Source organism: Bos grunniens, chromosome 14 (genome assembly GCF_055505025.1).
Source record: "Bos grunniens cultivar Pamir isolate PY7600 chromosome 14, Bosgru_T2T1.0, whole genome shotgun sequence".
Lineage (NCBI taxonomy): Eukaryota > Metazoa > Chordata > Mammalia > Artiodactyla > Bovidae > Bos > Bos grunniens.
Window position 1 is genome coordinate 38,107,290 of NC_141178.1, and position 20,229 is coordinate 38,127,518.

The 20,229-nt window shown below is 42.2% G+C and overlaps 1 protein-coding gene across 4 annotated transcripts in view; it reads left to right on the top strand.

Moving 5' to 3' along the window:
* Positions 1 to 20,229, top strand: part of PAG1 (phosphoprotein membrane anchor with glycosphingolipid microdomains 1) — a 160,804-nt gene that overhangs the window by 106,763 nt on the left and 33,812 nt on the right. Inside the window, exon 1 of one of the 4 annotated variants that reach the window (XM_086336415.1) lies at positions 19,158 to 19,267. The exons of the other annotated variants lie outside the window; for them this stretch is intronic. The gene's annotated coding sequence lies outside the window, so the exon portion shown is untranslated. Of the gene's footprint in view, positions 1 to 19,157; positions 19,268 to 20,229 lie in introns of those variants that run through there. 4 annotated transcript variants of the gene reach the window in all.

Below are 20,229 nucleotides of genomic sequence, written 5' to 3' on the forward strand. Positions count from 1 at the left end.
AGTCAGTGATGCTATCTCATCCTCTGCTGCCCCCTTCTCCTGCCTTCAGTTTTTCCCAGCATCAGGGTCTTTTCCAGTGAGTCAGCTCTTCACATCAGATGGCCAGAGTTTTGGAGATTCAGCTTCAGCATCAGTCCTTCCAATGGATATTCAGGATTGAATTTCCTTTGGGATTGACTGGTTTGATCTTGTAGTCCAAGGGTCTTCTCAGCACCACAATTTGAAAGCATCAGTTCTTCGGCTGTCTTGGTGAGGCTCCAAGTTAAAAAGAATCTGGCAAGCAGTGGATGTTGAATAAGTAGAAGCTGTTAATTTTCCCTTACATATATTAAAAATCAGATTTTTGAGGCAAGTTCTTTAATTGCCTACTTGTAAAGAGTATCAAATGAGCCTCCAAATGCTATTTGCAAAGATTAAATGTTATATATTTTTTTCTCTGTTGCAGAAAGATAATATAAGTAGCGGAAAGCACATTGTCTACGAGGGCATGTGCACCTTGGCACAGAATTCAGGTGTCGTCACCTGAAGAAGCGAACAAAGCCTGGCAGCCGAAGCCAGACAAAGTCACAGCTGTTCAGGAAAAAGACATATTTAATCGCTGTGAAGGGTCAACTCAGGAAAAGAATCAGAGACAGTAAAGTGTGATATTTCAACTCCCAAAATATTAAAAGCCTTTTTAAGGGGTCAGAACTTATTTTTAAACCTATGCAAAGGAAGCAAAACCTTAATAAATCTTTATTGATTTCTTTCACTGTTGTGTTATAACTATTTTCACAAAACCAGCCAAGCCCCATATAATTCCAGATTGATCCACAAACTGCTCTTGGATCCCACAGATTGGACTCAGTGGAGATTCATTTATGTAGCAGCTAGAATATCCATAATCAGTGATATTAACTGGGTCAAAAAAAAAAACAACTATCTCCTTTGAAATAAATAGAGCATCAAAGGTTATTCAGGAATGTACAGGATAGAAATAGGGCAAATGTTCATTGAGGATGGTGTCTGCTTTTTAAAACTGTGGAACTTGAAGCTCTTTAAGGTAAAGAATCTGCCTGCTAATGCAGGAGACGCAGGTTTGATCCCTGGGTCGGGAAGATCCCCTGGAGAAGAAAATGGCAGCCTACTTCAGTATTCTTGCCTGGAGAATCCCATGGACAGAGGAGCCTGGCAGGCTGTAGTCCATGAAGTAGCAAAAGAGTCAGACACGACTTAGCAACTCAACAACAACAGCGACAACAAAGATATGTCCCATGATCACTGGGCCCTGCAGCCTGAGCCCAGCTTGCATCACCCAGCCCCCCACTCTCCAGGAGCCCCAGGACCTTCAAAAAGCCATCTATCTGCTTACACTTAGCTTTCAAGCACTGAGTTTCCACTCTATTGCAGTTTCTTTTATGATTTTAGAAAGTCCTAATGGTGGAGTGATTGAGACCCATGGCTCTCATCCTCATCTCTCTCACTTTCTCTCTGAGTGATGGGGAGTCAAGGATAGAGACGGGGATGATGGAAAACTCTATAAGCCTCAGTTCCTACTCCATCAACCATGATCCTACAAAGATACTTATGTTTCCATGGTGGTTCTGTCATATTCATAGTCCCAAATATTGAATCCCAGAAATGCAGGTTAAAAGAAAGTGAAGTGAAAGTATTAGTCACTCAGTCATGTTCGACTCTTTGCGACCCCATAGACCGTAGCCTGCCAGGCTCCTCTGTCCATGGAATTCTCCACACAAGAATACCAGAGTGGGTTGCCATTCCCTTCTCCAGGGGATCTTTCCAACCCAGGGATCGAACCCAGGTCTCCTGCATTGCAGGTGGATTCTTTCCCACCTGAGCTACCAGGGAAGTCTGTAGGTTAAACAGATTATCAGAAAGAAAAAGGCAATAGAAGGTAAAAAGTCCAAATCTACCTAATCCAGACAGGTTTGCTGATAGCTTTGATTGTGCTTTTAAATTCCATCCATCGTGTGTGTACTGACCACTGTCTCTCCCTCTAAAACACAAGAGCAGGGGTCTCTCGTTCCATAACAACTAAACAGTGTTCATTCTGAACACTCAGTGTTTGTTTTTAAAGTAATGTTTTATGGGCTGTGTAATAAAGTACCTAACCTGGAACTGAGCATATGGCCACAAGTATTTGTGGACTTGATGTCTGTCTCTGTATGCCTGAGAATGATTTCTGCTTTCTGAATTTCATGTTGGCAAGGAAAGTGGTTTCGTTGATGCTGGTAGACCATCTGGGGTTTGCTATTCTAAATTTGATAACTTTATTTATATATAATATCTTTAAGGGGAATTCCCCATTTTTGACATTTGTTTGAAAAACTAGAAGTTGTAGAAAGGTTTCTAAATCCAGGATAAGAAAAATTTACCCATGCAAACCCTGCAAGTATCTTAAATTCCTGCAACTTTATTTTTTACAAATTAAAATGTAATGCAGATATGTTGAACTTAATCTCAAAAACCTGTGGACAGTCTCAGGTTTTTAATATTATTAGTGTAAAGGATTTATAATATGTTAAACATTTTATATTAAATATATGCCTTAAGAGTTGTGGGAACCCCTATTTAATTGAAAGCCATCCACAAATTTAGTAAACAATGTATTTAATCCTTCAGATTTTAGAAGATGATTAATAAAACATGAATACTAGTTCTATTTCACATATCTATATGGGCTTCCCAGGTGGTAAAGAACCTGCCTGCCAATGCAGGAGACATGAGACACAGGTTCAAGCCCTGGGTCCGGAAGATCCCCTGGAGGAGGAAGTGGCAACCCACTCCAATATCTTTGCCTGGGGAATCCCATGGATACAGGGACACAGGAGCCTATCGGGCTATAGTCCATGGGGTTACAAAGAGTTGGACAAGACTGAAGCGACTTAGCACGCATGCACACGTATATATACGTTCTGTTTTTTAAAACTATAGAACTTTGTTCCTTTTGTCTCTTGAAAGAATGGCAACCCACACTCAACTTGAAGGGTGTAGAATAATAATTTGCCCCAGCCCTACCCTGCTTTGTTATTCCCCAACCATCAAATTGAGTGTTGATAACCATTTCCCATTAGTTTTGTCCTGTGATTTTCTTAAGGTAAAGAAGAAATGAAAGTTAGAATGAGCGGATCACATCTTTAAAGAAAAATGAGAAACACCATGCTTCCTTGAGAAGGAGAAAAATATTTCCACATGGTTAACCTGGCCTGCCTCGGTGTTTACATTACCTGCCAGACTCTGTGCACGTGGGGCCTCTTTTAAATCTGATCTCGTACATCACAACTAACTATGGAAACAAAAACAAACAAAAGTCAATACAGACTAGAATCTCCGGATTCAGCGAGATTACTCAAGCATGACTGGAGGAGAGATTGTCAAGTGCTACTGGATGACAAAGTACAGTATCTACTGACTAGTAGCTCAGGTGCGGTTTCATAACAGGGTTCCCATACAATCTGGAAGGTGTGGCAAGTATTAGTCAAACCTGTGGCACAAATACGTGGGCATAGGAAAAAGAGGCATTGTGAAGGAGAAACGCGCATCGCAATGAGCAGTGGCCCTGTGCATGGGAGGGCCTTCCTGTCGTCTGATGGGGGTTAGAACTGAACTAGCAGAAGGGCTCTGGTGGGGCTGAAGAGGTTCCGGATAAAGACTAAGTGAGTGAGATGGAGACAGACAGTAGAGTGAGAAGAAGGAGGGAGGCCACATCCAGAACTTACAGGAAGTGGCAGCTACTTGATGTGATTTCATTTCCTGTACGCTTTAATCAGTGGAAAACTATTAAAGGATTTTAAGCAAAGGACTCGGTGTGATCAGATTTTGTTTTTGGAAAGATCCCCCTGGCTGGGGTTTGAAGAAGGAACTGGAAGGCAGCAGGGTGAGTCCAGTGGCCAAGACAAGAGATATTGTACTTGAGGAGGGTGCAGAGACCAGCTGAAGAGATGGATTTGAAAGTCATCTCGGAGATGAAACCAAGAGGGCTCGCTGTGTTGGATTGGACGTGGGGGAAAACCGAGAGGATGGTAAAGGGAGGACCCTGGCAGGTGAGCTTGCACAGGGAGCTGAAGGTAGCACCATTCACAGAGGGAATGGGGTGGAAAGGAGGGTCCAGCAGGCACATGCGCAGAAGCTGGGGGCCTGAAAACATGCTGGTGCGGTGGGCCCATTGCAGCTGGGTCTGGACTCCAGAGCTCAGAATAGAGGTTCGGCTGGAGGCACGAAAGAGTCAGACATGACTCAGCAACTAAACAACAGAACAAATAGGGCATCAAGGAAACATGAAGGGAATTGAACTCATGGGTATGGCTAAAACGTCAAGAAGAAAATATGAGGCAAAGTAAGTAATAAAGCCTAAGACTGAACTCCAAAGAACAAGGATCACAGTACAGTGAGTCTCCTACATACAAACCTTCAAGTTGTATCTTTCAAAGATGCAGACGTGTGTTCCGTCAATGTCAGGTGTGAGTGACATTGCAGCCTGCCCTCCATCGCCTGTTGTTGACAGTCCTTCAGCTCTCCCATCTTCACCTCCACTCCCTCCTCCAGTCAGTAACTCTTCTTGCCTGTTTACTCGATGCCAGCCCCTGTATGCTAGCTGTGGTACTGTACTACTGTAATTTCCAAGGTATTGTACTGTAAGACTTTAAATGTTTGCTTGATTTTTTGTGGGTTTTTTTAATTTATTATTTGTGTGAAAAGTTTTGTAAACCTAAGTATAACACTATATAGCCAATTGTGTTGTTAGTTGGGTACCTAGGTTTTGTTGAACTTACAAACAAATTGAACTTATGAACTCGTTCCTGAAAGGGAACTCATTAGTGTGTAGAGGACTTACTGTGTTTCATAACCAGGGAGAGGAGGGAGGCTCCAGGAGTGTCTTCTCAAATGTGTAGTTACCACCAAACTGTCATTCTCATTTCCTTCCACTCAATATGATGGCATTCTAATGGACACATTGATGACAGTCATTATGGGTGGTTACTTAAGTTGCACATATAAAATGTATTGATTTTTTTTAATAAAGATAGTCACATATAGAAACTTACGCACAAACCTCACAATCCTGTGAATGTGAGTTAAATGACAGGAGTAGACACAACCCTTGATTATTCTTTGGTTTCTTAAATGATAATAGAGAAGCAAATGGCAACTCACTCCAGTATTCTTGTCTGGAAAATCCCATGGACAGAGGAGCCTGGATGGCTACAATTCATAGGGTCACAAAGAGTCGGACGTGACTGAGCGCCTGAGCACGTTTAAGTGATAGAATTAAAAAATAAATAGGGACTTCCTTGGTGGTCCAGTGGTTAAGACTCCAAGCTCCCAATGCAAGGGGGCCAGGGTTCAATCCTTGGTCAGGGAACTAGATCCTATATGCTGCAACTAAAGATCCTGTGTGCCACAGCTAAGAGCCAGCACAGACAGATAAGTTTTTTAAAAACATAAATAAGTGAAAATAAAAATAAGTAAAAGCCTGGTGGCGAGTCAGGTGGCGTAATCAGTTCAGGTCCACGTTTTTGGCAGGATGGCTTCATAGTTCCCACCTCCTCTTACATCACACAACCCAGTGTCCGCCTGTGGCTCTTTGCACGGCTTAAAGATTCATCAGGGCTTCAGGTGTGGTCATCCCGACTCCCTCACTGGTTTCCCATCAGCCCTAGCCCTGCAGTTTGAACAGCCTTGTGTCACTGCTGAGAAGCAGTCATTAGTTTCTGGGTTGGCTTTGTGTCTGTTCATGGCCTCCTCATGGCATTACACAGGTTCCTGTACGTTTCTGTGAAAGGCTGTTTGAAATCACATTATATCTTAAAGAAATTTGAATTAATCATCATTTAAAACAGTATCTGTGGAAAATATTCATATTATTTCATAATACCACTCTTACGAATACAAATTTTTATATACGTCGGATTTGGTTAAAGCAAGATCTCTTAGAACTTTATACTGTCATCAGATGTCTTGCATTGAAACAGCTTATTCTGATACTTATAATGATTACAATTTGTTGTTTGAATTTAACATAACTCCAGTTAGCTAACAAAGAGAAATAACCAGACGCCGGGTGTACATTTGAATACTTTAGGTACATTGAGTTTTTAACAGATGCAGATTCTTCTTTAAGTATATCTTTGAATAAAATAAGTTGTTAAAATAGCCAGGAAAGCAACAGAAGGAACGAATATTTATCTATCGGGTGCATTTTCTGAGCAAAGGCACCAAACTATGCATGATTCACAAGATACAAATGTAACTGACTTTGTTAGTGATAGCAAATAGAATTTTCTACACTGAATGCAAAACGGAAATGCTGAAGATGCTGAATGGAGCTGACATGCAAACCTAGGTGCCTAGTTGGAAGGCTGGCAGAGTGTGGTATCAATATGGCTTAAAGTGCTAACCCAGACCAAACAGAAGCGCCTCGAAATAGAGGCAGCTTCCAACTGTCGATTCCATATGTCAAGAGGATTTGTCCTGGAGACATGACAGCTGAGTTTCTGGCCAGTACTGTTCATATCACATGGTAGTAATGGAAGGATAAGATTACTGACAAAAGATCCTAGGCTGTATGTAACAAACCCATCAACATTAAGTGGATGCTATTTGCAATGTAACTTCAATCCCAGACCAGACATGTGTGGGGATGAACAATAACAAGAGACCACAAAACTTTTGCATGGTAGACTGAGGACCCTATGCTAAGTAAACACAGTTACCCCAGTAAAGTGGTCTAAAGAAACCTCTACAGACCATTAGAAGTGCAGTTTCAGGCATTAACGTCTAGCCGCTTTCTGCTGGGAAGTGAAAGGAACAGCCAAGATTGCAAAAAGAGAAGCTCTCTCTGGCAGAAACTGAGAGCCAACAAAGCCACAGGGTACAACTCGCCTTCTGTGCAGACGTGACTGCCACTGTGGGTCCAATTAAAATCCTAACACGTGCATATTGTGCGGGGAGCTATAGGTTAAAATGGCAGCTGTACCCACTCATTTATTATCTGTTCAGTAGTTTCAGTCTTTAAAAGTACAGGACTGTTTCGGGAACTATTCTTGGTAAGACTGCAAAGGCATGCATTCATTCACACCATTGATACTTACTGAGTGCATGTAACTGTTGTCAGTGCTGCAGTTACTGCTTGTCAAGACATAGATCCTGTGCTCAGGGAGGCTATGTGTTCTAGAGTGCATCCCCCAACCATGAACACTAAGACCAGTACATAAGATGCTTTCAGATGAAGTATTAAGAAAGGCTTCCCAGGTGGTGCTAGTGGTCAAGAACCTGCGTGCCAATGCAGGAGACGTAAGAGACATGGGCTCTATCCCTGAGTATATCCCCCTGGAGGAGGGCATGGCAGCCCACTCTAATATTCTTGCTGGAGAATCCCATGGACAGAGGAGCTTGGCAGGCTATAATCCATAGTGTTGCAAAGAGTTGGACATGACTGAAGTGACTCAGCACACACACACACATCAGGAAAGGAAGAGGGGGTGACGAGATAAGGCTGAGCTGGGGGTGCACAAGATGGGTGTGGGATGGTTGATCAGAGAAGACTTCTCTGAGAACATGATACCTGAACAGGATGAAGAAAAGGAAGGGGAAATCAGTGGTGTGATGGCCCAAAATATGATCGTTCCAGTAGATAAACAGCTAATATAAAAGGATGGGGCTTCCCTGGTGGCTCAGACAGTAAAGAATCTGCCTGCAATGTGGGAGACCTGGGTTTGATCCCTGGGTTGGGAAGATTCCCTCGAGAAGGGAATGGCTACTCACTCCAGTATTCTTGACTGGAGAATTCCAAGGACAGAGGAGCCTGGCAGGCTACATACAATCCATAGAATTAACCTAGAGTCAGACACGACTGAGCAACTTTGACTTTGCTCAATATGTCCAAGAGCTAGAAAGAAATAGCCCTGGGTTTTGAAAGGTCATGGCCTAGGAGACTAAGGAACCAGCTGAAGCTGGGAAAGGGAGGCTTGGGCCTGCCTTATCCATGGTCATCTTTCAGTAAATTGCTTGTTAAAATGACCTGAACAGTATGTTGTGTCTGTTTAAGTAATAAAGATCAAAAGAAAAATTCAAGTAGCTGAAAACATAAAGAAAGGTATTGTCATAATAATGTATTGGCTTCTAGTACCTTCTTTACCTCTGAGAATTATGGATCATTTTGTAAATGGACAGATAATTTTAATGAGTGTTTAGATCAACTTTGATATGCAGCCACAAACAACATGTGAGAACCAGTAACAGACAAGAATTTCTTATTGAAATCTTTACATTTGAAAATACTTTGAAATAATGCTATTTTAATTTATCCAATGAATTATGTTCAGTCATACAATTTTTAGATCCATATTTGAGAGATGCACAGATAAACATGTAGACATAATCTAGCAGACAATCAACATAGCTCAGCGCACTTCTGAGTCTGTGTCTTTATGTTGCAAGGTCAGAGTCTACCTTCTGGAATAGACTATACATGCTATGTTTGGGTCTGGGTGTTGAGGTTATACAAGTGCTGCAAAAAACTTGCTTTGCGTGGTTCCCAGTGTGGACTTGCATGGGAAGAGGAAAGGTGAGCTATATCTGTTTCATATTGTCATATCCTGACTATGTTATGTTCCAATAATGTAGGAAATAAAATGAAGTCGGATTTGTCAGTTAAGAGCTTAGAAGTATGAATGAATAGTCTAGGTGAGTGATTCTCAGCCAAAACTATATTCAGATGTTCTGGGGACACATTTACAACTATCAATATCCAGACCAAATCTCTACTTAATTAAATCAATTTCTGGGCTTAGACCTGGGCATTAGGATGTTGTAAAAGGTATCCCAAGTGATTCTAATGTATAGGCAGGGTTGAATATTCTAGTCTAATTTATAAGAATTTAATCATTCTCTGTAGCCTTTAGGATAAAGTTAGTTTGATTTTAATCTTCTTAGTCTGCATCTCATATATCATCTGAATACTCCTTTCATTATTCTCTTAGAGTAGAGATCAGAACTTATGATCCTAAAGATTAATTTAGTGAGAAGATCTTCCTTCTTTCCTTTCTTCCTTCCTTCTTTCATCCTTTGCTTTTTAAAAATGCATCTGGACATTGAAAGTTCTTTAAATCATTAAAGGAATAGTACATGGCAATTAAATTTAAATCTTAATATATACAATATTTAGAAATTAAGATCCGCTTCTAAGAAATATTGAGGTTATTATAATAAAAACACTTCTATAAGACTTGAAAATGTGTGAAATAAAAAACTTGTAATTGGGGTTGATGGTAGAGAGAGGAAAGAAAGAGCTAGACTAAGGTAATTGCTATAATTGAAGGATAATTACAGCATTTAGCTTCCAGCCAGAGAAAAGGAAATATAATTTTTATATGTATATTAGTTTTTATAAGAAAAAGAAAGCTAACTTACCAGGATTAAAAAAAAAAAAAAAAAAAACGCCTTCTAAGCACTGAAATCTCTGAGTTTATCACACAAAGCTTTATATACTACACAATAGAACAATATAATTCATAGTTTTACAGAAAACTACAGATAAATCATGACAGTTCCCTCTGTTAATATTTGATAATAGACACCTTTTATGACATTAATTAGTCAGTGGGTTCAGCTGCTTTCCAGTCTACCCACTGGCTCATGACAGTGGACAGTGTCAGCCACAAGATAGAGGATATTTGTCTTCCAGTTTGCATTGGCAAGAAGGTAGCCTTCAGTTCATCTAAAAGCCATATCCAGTGATAAATTGGGGGAAAAGACATCCGATTACAACTTGGTTAATAATGTGAAAGATTGGAATTTTATTTTTTAGTCTATCGCTACCCTGCCTAATCTTACAGTGGTAGCTACTAGGACACAATCTGGGAGAGTTCGTACTAGTACTGGGAGAGCAGTGCTAGTTCGAGACTGTGCTGGAATCATACACCTTGGTATCTTGGATCCTGGCTACAGAATCAAAGACTTGTGGAAGTGAATGTCGCAGAGCATCTAAAATTGTTCTTTTTTTTCTGGTGTTTTTTTAAATTGGAGTATAGTTGACAAATATTGTTGTGTTGGTTTCAGGTGTACAGCAGAAGGATTCAGTTACACATGTACATATATTCATTCTTTTCCAGATTCTTACTATTTTGTAATAATCTATATGGGTAAAGAATCTGATTTCTTTCTGCTTTTTTTACTTCCTTCTGTTTTTAAGGCTGAATAATATTCCACTGTATACATATACCAAATTTTATTTATGAATTCATCCTGTGATGAGCTTCAGGTTCCTATTTCAAAATACATTACAAAGCAAACATAATTAAAACTGCATGGTACTGGCATAAAACAGGCATATATACCAATGAAACACAGTAGAAATCCCCCAAATTAACCTGCACATATACGGTTAATTGATTTTCAACAAGTCTGCCAATACTGCACAGTAGGAAAAGGATAGTCTCTTCAACAAATAGTGCTGGGGAAAATGGATATCCACATGTGAAAAAATAAAATTGCACCCTTCTCTTACACCATACCCATACATTCTCTCAAAATGGATTAAAATCTTCAGTGTGTAAGACCTGACACTGTAAATCTATCAGAAGAAATCATGTCACTGGTCTAGGAAATGATTTCTTGAATATGACACCAAAAGCACAGCAACAAAAGTAAAAATAGACAAGTGAAATTACATCAAACTCAAAAAAATCTGCATGACAAAGAAAACAAGCCACAGAGTGAAAAGGCAACCTGTGGAAAGGGAGGAAATATTTACCAACTTTATATCTGGAAAGGAGCTCCAGAATACATTGTATTCCATATTATATTATTCCATATTATACTACATTATATTCCAGAGTATATCAGGAACTCCTATAACTCAATAGTAAAAGAGCTCAATTAAAAAATGGACAAAAGACCTGAACAGAAATGTCTCCAACAAAGACATACAGATGCCCACAGGTATATGAGAGTGCTTGACATCACTAATCATGAAAGCAATGCAAATCAAGACCATAATTAGATATGCACACATATATACATACACATTAATAAATATTAATATATTCTATGTATGATTATCATATATATCATACATATGATTATTCTCAGTCACGTTCTCAGTAAGATGAAGCACAATGTGTCAGTGGCTGCCAGTGGACCAGTTGTCACTGAAATTTGCTTGTTCCTAATGTAATATGACAATGTATTAAAAAACTGGATGAATTAGGATTTCAGAGAGTTTGGAGAAAGGCTTAAGAAAAATAATGTAAAAAAGACTCTCAAATTTAAAGTATAATAATATACTGCTTTATAATTAGTGTTGAGAAATCACATAACCATTAGAAGTAATTGTTTACCAAAAGAACTGGAATGAAGCCACTTGGCTTAGATTTTTTTAATCTAATGAACTAAAATGCTAACTGCTAACTTATTTTCCCATAGCAATAAATAGGTGTGACTACTTTGATTTTTCTAAACAAGTTTTCCTCTTGTCCAGAAAACACACCTTATTGTTCCATTTTCTAAGTATATTTTTCTTGAAGTTTTCCTATAGTAGAAGCGTGAGAAATAGTGACCTTCTCAGGATCAACGTCCACTGTTCTATTTCCACAGTCCACATCTACAGAGCTGCTATTATGGCTATGCAGTGCACACTCCACACCTCTGGGGAGACCTCACTTACATGCTAAGGTCTGTGCTGTTAGTACAATCAGAACTACTCACAGTCTCAGTGGTGGAGAAGAGTGAATGCAAATTTTTGACTCCAGGTGCGACATTTCTTTGAGTTCCCATATTCCATATTTTAAGTTCTGAATAGTTTTACCTGGGCTTCCCAGGTGGCGCTAGTGGTAAAGAGCCTGCCTGCTAATGTAGAAGACATAAGAGATGTGGGTTTGATTCCTGGGTCGGGAAGATGCCCTGGAGGAGGGCATGGCAACCCATTCCAGTATTACCTGGAGAATCCCTGTGGACAGAGGAGCCTGGTGGACTGCAGTCCATAGGGTCGCAAAGAGTTGGACACAACTGAAGAGACTTATCATGCACGCATACTCCATAAATATCTGTGTTTCTTTTATTAACAAATAAAAGTTAAAATTGGGTAACTTGGTCAGTTGGGTAGAGGTGGCTTGCACCTTTTCCTGAATTTACCCCAGTACGTCTCTAAGGTGCACCTCTCCCAGTCTACCATTTCACCATAGGCCACTCCTCTACTTCTCAATTTTATGCCTTTGAAATGTTCCTTCCCCAAAAGGGGTCAAAACATAGGACAGAGCAGTGGGGTGAGATCAAAGCCATACCCTGATATTAGCTCTCATTTTATTGCTCTCTAATTTCAAGGGAAAAAAAAAATGAAAATTGGGGCAGAGTGACGACATTGACACCGTGACGTACAAAATTCTTTGAACTAGCAGGAAAAACAACTCTCTTAAATATCAGTGTTATAAATCCATGTTCTAGGTCTCTCCAAAAAGTTTACATTTTATTGGCATGTAATGTAAATTCCAAATGTGACCCTTCTACTTGGAGACCACTGTGACATTTAAAATGTCAAAGTCTACAAATTATAAAAGACTCTTCCTAAACACAGCCTTAACCCATGACTTCATTTCATTCATGATTTACAAACAGGAAAAGAAGAGGGGGGAATCTTAAGGGAGAAGATGTGATTTTCATTAGCTATGAAGATTTTCAAAATTGCATTCGTCTCAGTTCATTAGGTCTTATAATCACATTAGCTACGTGGCATTGTAAGGAAGGAAATGCCCTCCAGAGGGCTCCCAGTGGATTTCAGGATTCCACTACCCCTGCCCGCTGGGCCTCCAACACAGGAATAGATTTTTCCTTTCCTAGGATGAGCCAGTGAAAATGATACAGCTTGTAGAAGCCATATTCATACAGATGTTCCTCTCACTCTTTCCTAATTCCATCTACAATGATTCCCCTGGCCAAATGCTATGTTCAGTTCAGTTCAGTTCAGTTCAGTTGCTCAGTCGTGTCTGATTCTTTGTGACCCCATCAATCGCAGCACATCAGGCCTCCCTGTCCATCACCAACTTCCAGAGTTCACTCAAACTCATGTCCATCAAGTCGGTGATGCCATCCAGCCGTCTCATCTTCTGTCGTCCCCTTCTCCTCCTGCCCCCAATCCCTCCCAGCATCAGGGTCTTTTCCAATGTCATGTTAGTTTTGAATAATTCTGAACGTCTAAAGACTTGAAAAGTAACTCCCACCTCACTGGGATTCCCTTAGAGCTTATAGCAAATCCTGAGCCCAGGGTTTTCAGTGAACTGCTTACTTGAGGATCACTTAGGACACACGTTAAAAAAACAGATTCTTGGGCCTTGAATATCTGCCAGAATATCTGAGGGTCAGGCCTGGGCATCAGCAGTGTAACACATGTCCCAGGGGTAGTGAGCAGGACTGAGGAGTCCTGGGGGGGATCTGTACAATGGTTGATGCTCTCACGTGACCAGAGAAGGAAGCCGAGTGAGACCCATGGGGCTGATAGATGGAGGCGGCCTGGAGGCCACACCCTCTGATACCAGTCAAGGCTAGTTGTTCATTCAGTAGGGCCCTAGGCAGAAAACTCCGCCATCAAAGTTGAGAAAATATTCTTGTGCTCACAAGTGAGATATACTTGTCATGTCTCTACTCAGGATCCTGCAGTTTACCCGTTATTGCCTTTTATTTTGAAACAAGATTTTTCAGTTGAAATATAGTCAATATACAATATTGTGTTAGTTTCAGATGTACAGCAAAGTGATTCAGTTATATATGGGTTTTTTTTTTTTTTCAGATTATTTTCTACTTCTCTGTGCTATGCAGTAAATCTTTGTTGCTAATATGTTTTACACTTAGCAGTATGTCTTTGTTAATCCCAAACTCCTAATTTATTCCCCCTCAACCCCTGCTTTCCGTGTTGGTAACTGTAAGTTTGTTTTCTCTATCTGTAAGTCTGATTCTACTCTGTATATAGGTTCATTTGTATTATTTTTTAGATTCCACATGTAAGCCATAGCATGTATTTGTCTTTCTCTGAGCTATCTCACTTAGCCTGATAATATCTAGCTCCATCCATGTTGCTACAAATGGCATTATTTCATTCTTGTTTGTGGCTGAGTAATAGTCCGTTGTGTGTGGGTGTGTGTGTTGTGTGTGACATCTTAAATCTTCTTACCACATTTTCTTAAATACTCCATATTGCCTTTTGTATCTGGTTCAAAGTGTGTTTGGCTGTCGTGATATTTACGCCTTTTTAATGAACAGGGACCTCGTCCAAAGAACGTGGCAGTTTCCATGCTTAGTCACTTAGTAAGAACAGGATCTCCACAGGGGTTTTTATTCTCGCACACTCACCTCCTCTACCTCCATCAACAGAGTGTTAACTTCCCAAAACTGTGCAAAGGAGGAGAAGAAAATAGATGTACTGAAGTATCGTGGATGTACACACATCATATTAAACTCCCAAAGTAACCCATGGAGTAAGGTCAGCTGTAGACAAAGTGGTAAAGCAGAAAAGAATTTCCAGAAAAGTGCTGAGTCTGTTCCCCTTGCCCCCCTCCACATGCAGTGCGTCTGCTCTCTGCCCTCAGCCCTCTCACCTTCTTCCTCCCTCCTTTCTCCTCCCCAGGTGACTTGCTCCGCTCCATCACGTATGCCTCAATGGGATTTTAAATGCATGCGCCACTTCTTTCCTGAACATCTTTTTTTTGTTTGTTTAAGCTTTGCTTTAACTGTAAAGTGAAAGCCGTTTTCCTCCACTCCGGGTGAGGGGTCGGCAGAATGGGGGGTACTCTTTACAGGTGCCCTCCCGGGTCCTTGAATCTGACCCATTCTCAGTGGCTGGCTGACCCTGACTGTGATGAGTGTGTGCGTGGGCGCCCAGAGGCGGTCCTGTCCACCCTGTGAGCATGCAAAGGCTGTCTTTGGAATCCACCAGACACAATGAGGGCAGTTCTCAGCTTGAAACAACATCAGTCCAAAGGCACTGCAGCTGCGTTGATGCGGTGGTGCCTCTGCTGTCAAGCCGAACAGAATCACGCTACAATTATTACCACTAGATGTGGCTTCTCATGCAACATGGTGGAAGTGAAAGGCCTTCTGGCTCTGTTTTTTCCTAACTTCCCATGCTTGGAATTCAGTGGTAAATTGTTTTTCATCTTTGATCAAAATATATCTCTGTATTAGGGAAAATGAAAGTGTTAGTTGCTCAGTCTTGTTTGACTCTTTGCGACCCCAGAGACCACAGCCCGCCAGGCTTCTCTGTCCATGGGATTCTCCAGGCAAGAATACTGGAGTGGGTAGCCATTTCCTTCTCCAGGGAATCTTCCCAACCAGGGATCCAACCCAGGTATCCTGCATTGCAGGCAGATTCTTTGCCATCTGAGCCACTAGGGAAGCCCTATGTATTAGGGACTTAATTCTAGAGATTTTTCACCTCTTGCCAGTTGAATTTTACCACTGAATTGCATCAGACCAGTGTCATCTCATATTCAAGGTGTGATTTGAAGATGAAGCAGTGCTTGTCAGAGTAGATATTTACTAATTATTCATTCAATGAATTACGGAGTGTCAAAGAGTAAAATACAGCTTGTGCCTTAGAATCAAAGAGTAAGAACTGTTGGTGGTCAAGATACCAATGAAACCAACGCGAAGAGCTGAGCATCTTTAATAATAGAGACAGAGAAAGTCTCCAGGATGTTGTGTCATCTTTGGAAGCACCTCAGGCTTATCAAATACTGAGATTGGAAATTAGATGGATCACTTTCAAACTTTTCTCTGTAAGATTTTCCTAATTCGGGACAAATGCCTTAAAAAGCCTCTGCAGCTTCCAGCAGCAGCATCTTCTCTTTCCATATTTGTGTGTGCCCATCTTCATATTTTGATTTGATCCTCGCATTTTGTTGAAAGGCTTTTATAAATATGAATTGTAAATGTGTAAATATATCAACTGGACATTAATGAAAAAATGAAGAGACTTCCCCGTCAGCCTTACAGCCAGTGTGTCGTGCTGGTGTTCCCAGCATGCATGCGTGCTCAGTCGCGTCTGACTCTTTGTGATCCCACGGACTATACCCTGCCAGGCTCCTCTGTCTGTGGGGTTCTCCAGGCAAGAATACTGGAGTGGGTTGCCGTTTCCTCCTCCAGAGGACCTTCCTGACCCAGGGATTGAACCCACCTCTCTTGCTTCTCCTGCATTGGCAGGTGGATTCTTTACCTGCTGTGCCACCTGGGAAGCCCAGTATTGTCAGAAGTGCTGTTGATGTTTCAGGGGTTGTTGGAATTTACTTCTGACACTGGACACTGACCTTAAAGACCTCACATGAGGGGGACTTCCCTGGTGGGCCAGCGGTTAAGAATCCACCATCCACATGCTCTCACAGTGACACATTTACAGCTGGCTGTGACTCAGTAAAGTTTTGTTTTGTTTTTTCCAAAAAAAAAGAATCCACCATCCAATGCAGGGGACACAAGTTCAATCCCTGATCAGGGACTAGGATCCCACATGCCATGGGGCCAGTAAGCCTGTGCACCACAACTTCAGAGCCCTTCTAGAGCCCGTGCCCCCACAACAAGAGAAGCCGCTGCACCCTGAAACCGGAGAAAGGACGTGCCACAACCAAGACTCAGGGCAGCCAGAAAAAAGTCCACCCGTGATGTCTCCTCCAGACACGTGTGACCTCGTCATGTTTTCCATGAATCACTAAGACTGTGCTTCCTGGGGAGTTGAAACTATTGATCCCACTGAGGATTTGTGTCTCAGAACTTAGGAATCACCAACTTCTTTTATAAAAGGATCTCAGAGACGGAAAGAAACCTTATAAGTGACCTCACTTTTCAGAAAGAGAAACGGAGGCACAGGAGGTTTGGGCTCATTTCAGGCCACACAGCGACGCTCTGGGAAGGAATGGAGTGGGAGCTGGGTCTGTGACTCCACGTACCAGCGACTCATCCACTCGCTGCCATCTCATTAGACTCTGGAGAGAGCGGCCTTGTGTGTGGGTGTTTCTGTGGGAATCAAGAAGGCTCCAGAGACACTGGAGCTCTGACCTCATCTCACATAACTCTGAGTAAGATGAAGGTCAGGTTTCAGCACAGGGATCTGGTTGGATGACCCTTCAAGCCTAGTTAAGGAAGAGGAAACTGCACTAGAATTACTCATCCATGGCCCTCAGACCAGCAGCCTAGACCTTGCCTGTGAGCCATGTAGAAATGCAGGATTCACAGGAATACAAGAGAGCAGACTGGTGGTTACCAAGGGGGAAAGGGTTGGGGATGGGGTGGGAGGTCAGGGTTAGCAGGTGCAAGCTTCTATGCGTAGAATGGATAAACAAGATCCTGCGGTATAGCACAGAAAACCATATTCAGTATCCTAAGATGAGCCATAATGGAAAAGAATATGAAAAATGTATATATATCTATAAAACTGAGTCACTTTGTGTGTAGCAGAAATTAACACAACATTGTAAATCAACTGTACTTCAATTGTGTGGCTGTGTGTGTGCTAAGCCACTGTGCTGCTGCTGCTAAGTCACTTCAGTCGTGTCCGACTCTGTGTGACCCCATAGACGGCAGCCCACCAGGCTCCCCCGTCCCTGGGATTCTCCAGGCAAGAACACTGGAGTGGGTTGCCATTTCCTTCTCCAATGCATGAAAGTGAAAAGTGAAAATGAAGTCGCTCAGTCGTGTCCGACCCTCAGCGAGCCCATGGACTGCAGCCCACCAGGCTCCTCCGTCCCTGGGATTTTCCAGGCAGCAGTACTGGAGTGGGGTGCCAGCTAAGCCACTTTAGTCATATCCAATTCTTTGCGACCCTTTGGACTGTAGCCCACCAGGCTCCTCTTCATAGGCTTCTCCAGGCAAGAATACTGGAGTGGGTTGCTGTGCCCTCCTCCAAGGGATCTTCCCAACCCAAAAATCAGGATCTCTACCACTAGCGCCACCTGTTGCTGTTGTTCAGTCGCTCAGTCGTGTCCGACTGCGACTCCGTGGACTGCAGCACTCCAGGCTTCCCGGTCCATGAGATTTCCCAGGCAAGAATACTGGAGTGGGTTGCCATTTCCTTCTCCAAGCACCACCTAGGAAGCCCCAATTAAAAAATATTAAAACTAAAAATAATAATAGCCTACAGGATTCAGAATCTGCAGCTTAACAAGATCCCCAGGTGTTCTGTCTGCAGTAGGTACTGTCCTAGAACTGTCTTCTCCAGTTTCAGCATGCATCACATCACCTGGAGGGCTTGCGAAAGCAGAGCTCGCCCAGCCTCACCCCAGACTTTCTGACTCATAAGCCTCAGGGAAGGTCCAGAATTCTGCATTTTTAACAAGTTCCCAGGTGATGATGAGGCTTCTGCTCCAGGACCCCCACTTGAGAAGCTCTGCTCTGCAAAGACCATGACCTTGTTGCTTCTTCTACAAGGGGCTTGGGGAGCCATACTCCCTGAGTATCTGCACACACTGCCCACACCCTTCCAGCAGAAAGCCTTGATGATGAGCCCTGAGAACATACATTTTTAAATAACGAGTTCTGACTCATTCTGATCAAGCCTCTGTCTCCCCAGCCCTAAGTAGTTTCCGGGAACACTGATAAGTAACCTGCAGGGATGTTTTTTGCAGATTTTTGCTTTCTAGAAGTCAATGAAACATATTTTGTTGACCAGTTTTATAATCTAAAGAATCCCTAATGTTTGTAAAATGTAGGAAAGATGAGGGCTTCTCTGGTGGCTCAGTGGTACAGAATCTGCCTGCCAGTGCAGGAGACATGGGTGTGATCCCCGGTCCAGGAAGATCCCGTGGGCCACAACTATTGAGCCTGTGCTCTAGAACCCGGGAGCCACAACTGCTGAGCCCCTGTGTCTCACCTCTGAAGCCTGAATGCCCTAAGACCATGCTCCACAATTACAGAAGCCACCACCACAATGAGAAGCGAGCACTCCACAATTAGAGAGTAGCCCCCACTCTCCACAGCTAGAGAAAAGCCTGCACATCAACAAAGACCCAGCACAGCCAAAAATAAATTAAAAAATTTTTAATTTGGGAAGTATGAGAGTAAAAGATGGCCCTGACGTGTTAACCACTGAGGAGTAAGTCGAGCTGCTGTCTTGCTAGTGCCTGGGCATAATGTTAAGTCAGCGTGCTCACATCCGGGTACATCAGAGGGTGTGGTTGATCTAACTCACAAGGAAGCCAGCACTATGAACTAGGATTCCTCTGGGACGTGGCTTAAATTCAGTCTAATCTCTGAAATTCTACTTCTTCCATCCTGAAGAGTTCCTTTTCCCAGGGTAAGCATCCTTTGTTGTATAGTCTGCATGCAGTAGCCGGGTTAGGTGAGGGCTTGGTAAAAGCTAATTGGGATGTGACAGATACTATAGCATGTGTAATTAGCTGTCCAACCTCAGTCCAAGTGTTACAATGAATCTGATCTTTTAAATATCATGATCCATGAGTGGAGGATTTGAGAGGCATTTATGTCACGTGGTGAATTTCTGAACCTCTCAACAAAGAGGTTGCGGGGCTTTTCTTGGCCAAGTCTTTTACTGTTATGAAAAAAAGCGGCTGAATCACCCAAGCATCCGAAACCAAATAAAAAGTGCAACGTGGTGCTTAACAGAGTGAGATCTAAAAGTCCTGACCTCATATAGAAAACAGGCTTGTGGCTGCCAAGGGGGAAGAGGGGGTGGGGAAGGGTGGATTAGGAGTTTGGGATTAGTAGATACAAATTATAATATAGAGAATGGATAAACCACGAGGTCCTAGTGTGTAGTACAAGGAACTATATTTGATATCCTGGGATAGACCATAATGGAAAAGAATATGAAAAAGAATGTGTGTGTGTGTATATCTGTATCGCTCCATTGTACAGTAGAAATTAACACTGTAAATCAACTGTACTTTAACAAAATAAATTTTTAAAATAGAAGTAAATAAAAGTCCTCATCTCTGTAAACCAGCCCTGTGTGTAAACACCGGTCTCCAGCAAAGTGGATGGTGCCAGGGCTGCGAAGTGCTCTAGGTCGCTTGGAAGGAAGGCCCACGATGAGGAGGCTGGGAGTGAGCAGTGGGCAAACCAGCAGAGAATGAGTGTTCTTCTCTCCGGTACTGAAAACCAGTCACTATAGCGTGAAGCTGAGCTTTCCGGGAAGATGGCAGGGCTCCCATATCCTCACCTGTCTGTGCTTGTCCCAGCCAGGTGGACACCTGAGGGTTACGAACGCGGTGGAGATGGCTATGTTTTTTATTTCAA